We start from the raw sequence: 3,263 nt of genomic DNA on the forward strand, positions 1-3,263 counted from the left end.
AAGGCCACAATGATGCTCATGTCTTAAATTAACCTCCCATGACCTGTTCATTCAGATGTGGAAGCACAATAGACAAAATCTGCAAAAGCAGGGAATATTTGGCAATTCAATGGTATTGAGCCGTTTCATTGAATTACTATTCCATAGCGGTTATACCCAGGTAGCCACCTCAGATCACCCACCTGTTTTCATGTTCTAGGGATTACACATTTACAAGTCAAAATATTGAGATAGAGTATACATCTCAGTTGGTCCTTTGCTAAACGAAAGCTCCGTATTCCAGTTTAAAGGGAGTGCATTACACCAGAACGATGTTACCAATGATCAGAGATCAAGATTTTTCAGCGCTTTGCAGAATCATCATTTCATACACTCACTGAGTACTTTAGGAATGCTTTACTAATACTGGGTTGGGCCTCCGTTGGCTCTCAAAACAGCCTCAATTCTTCATGGCATGGAAAAAAATAACGTTAAATCTGTTGATAAATTAGTCATATAGGCTATTATTTTATATGTAGACCATATATTGTCTCAAAAATAAAGATCAAATTGAATATATTAAGCTATTTTCATTATAGTGTTAACCTATGTATTTATCATATGTGATTGGCCTTAATCAACAGCATATATACCTACTTTATTTCCAATTTATCGTCACGATTTCAAGCGCAGACTGAAGACGCACCTCTCCCCAGCCCTTCCTACCTCCCCGTAATCTCTAATTGACTGGTAGCTGTTCTTTTTCAGTTCCCAATAATGTGTGTCATAAGGCTACCAGACTTCTGTGTTCTAGGATGGTTGTATTGTTACTTTTGTTCATCTGTGTAAGCTGTTTATTATTGTGCCTACACAAACGCCATTGGCAAGTGCATAACCACTTATTCTGCTCTTGACCAAACAGCAGAAATTATACCACTCATGAACTGTGCTCCGGTCTAGTTACATTAGTAGCTAATCTGTAAAAGACAGTAAATGGTGTAATGGTCATTTTCTTAATTGATTCTTAATTGACAATGTGTGTTAACATAACCTTTTATTTTTAATCCTTACTATTAGACCACTTTCTGAAGTGCCTCCTAGGAGTCTTTGACCTTAATTTCTCTGCTTCTCCTAGAAGGGGGTAGCTAGCACATTCCTGACAGCAAGGTCAGCAAGCGGTAATCAGAAGACAAAATACTGATAAATGTTAGTGGCCAGCTTCATGTCTTTTTGTTTTGTTTGGGTATCACTTTCAGAGATAATTTGCCCTAGCCAGCTAACTAGTAACACTGGCAACATCGTTTCACATCAGTTCACACGCAGGCTTTACTATATGACAGTATGATTTATTTTAGTGTCATGCAGGAACTGATACTTTGCGTTGCAAATTTATGATGTGTGCCACCATGGGTGCTGCCATTGTTGTGTGACGTCAGACGACTGGTTCTCGTGAAGTCGGGGTAGATGGATTTGCCCCGCATTAGCAGCATTAGCTATGATTTGTGATCTTGACACCGCGTGATAATCGAAGCAGGTGCTTCATTACACCGAAAAGGTACGTTTAAAAAAAAACGTATATGATAATAAAGTTAATAAAAGTGTCAATTGTGAGGGACTAAGTTAATTATCGTTACGTTACAAAGGCTAACATAGGATATTGTTAGCGATACCCTACCTTTACATCATTTTACTTAGCTAGCTATGTAACTAACGTTAACGTTAGGTATGCAATGTATTTGGGAACCCTTGTGAACCACTACTGTGGATTGTGCAAGCACTAAATAGAAATATGAACTTACCTACTACATTAAGTAGATATGTCTAAATTAGTTTGATGGGCGATATATGAGATTGTTTGAGATTATATAGCCTACGTTTTATGGTTGTTAAAACATTTTGTTAAAAAAATGTTTGTGTCCACCCACTAGGTGGCTGTGTATGCATCCATTGCATTATGCAGACTTCCCTGAGTATTGCCCCTCCTTAAAATCTACATCTGGCAAAAACAAAGCTATCATTCTATAATATTCCTTACATTCTTACAAATGACACAATGTTTGAGATTGTTGAGTGAACGTGAGAAAAGTGTAAAATGAATTATTCCATGGTGTTATTTGATGTATGCCTAGATGACATGAATTATATGGATATATGATAGGATATATGATACTTTGGGAGTTGGTAACATAATTTGGAGAAAAGTGAGATGAACAAAAGACCTACTGCTTAAATGGTTATACAAATAATTCCAATCCAATCCAATCTACTCTCATCAGACTCCTTGTTTATTATATTTATACACCCAGACTGATAAACATTACAGCAGTTTAACCTGTAAAGGTAAAATGCATGGAATGTCCCTTCCCAGCTCAGCCCCAAATGTATTCAAACCTTGGTGACGCCCCTGGTAAACAATATTATTATTTTGCGTTGTGTTGTATAAAAACGGTTTTATAGATATAATCCATTGTCAGATTAATGTACAAGGCCCAAGTCATTATCTTTTTTGTATTCTTAGCACTTGAAACTGTACTTCCCTCGAGGGTCTTTCAGCACGCTTGGTATTGGGTATGTAGTTTGTTGTACGTCGCTCTGGATAAGAGCGTCTGCTAATGCCTATAATGTAATCTAACGTAACGATTCATCACCATGAACAATGGGCACAAGAACGATTTTGCAGGTAACCAAATTATTGACCGTAATCATATTAAAGTAACATTACGAAACGATTCTGTGCAGGGAACTCAACCAAGCATTGCGAGTTGAGTCAATCATAGCCGTATACTCGTTCATTGGCGCGTGTGTCTGTGGAGCAGGGACATGCGGATCAAATTGGAATTAAATCAATCCTATATGTTCTTCTGTGGGCCTTGGTGAAAAAATCGGTCGCTGGACAGTAATTATTTCAGTGTGAAGAACATTTTTAGAGTTCAAATGCGCGGTCCAAACTTCATAGGGGAAATGAGCTTTTTGTTAATAGAGGCTTACAAAACTGGAATATCTCGAGTAACCACTGGAGCATGCAAGCTTCTCCGAGAACGGCACTGTACTCGCCAGGGGGCTAGGGATTATCTTCCTATCCTGTCAAATATTTATCTGGGATGAAAACATGATTTTGTTATATACTTGTTTTGTCAGTATTTGATTTTATGTATTTTGTATTATTTTGTTGTATTATTCGTTCTCTCGGGGTTATTTTATTTTTCTATTATTAATAAAGGGTAGTTCAAAAAGTCAAAGGCCGACACATGCGCAATACAATCTTCCAGGGTTTAGCACTTGAC

This window comes from Conger conger, chromosome 12 (assembly GCF_963514075.1).
Source record: "Conger conger chromosome 12, fConCon1.1, whole genome shotgun sequence".
NCBI lineage: Eukaryota > Metazoa > Chordata > Actinopteri > Anguilliformes > Congridae > Conger > Conger conger.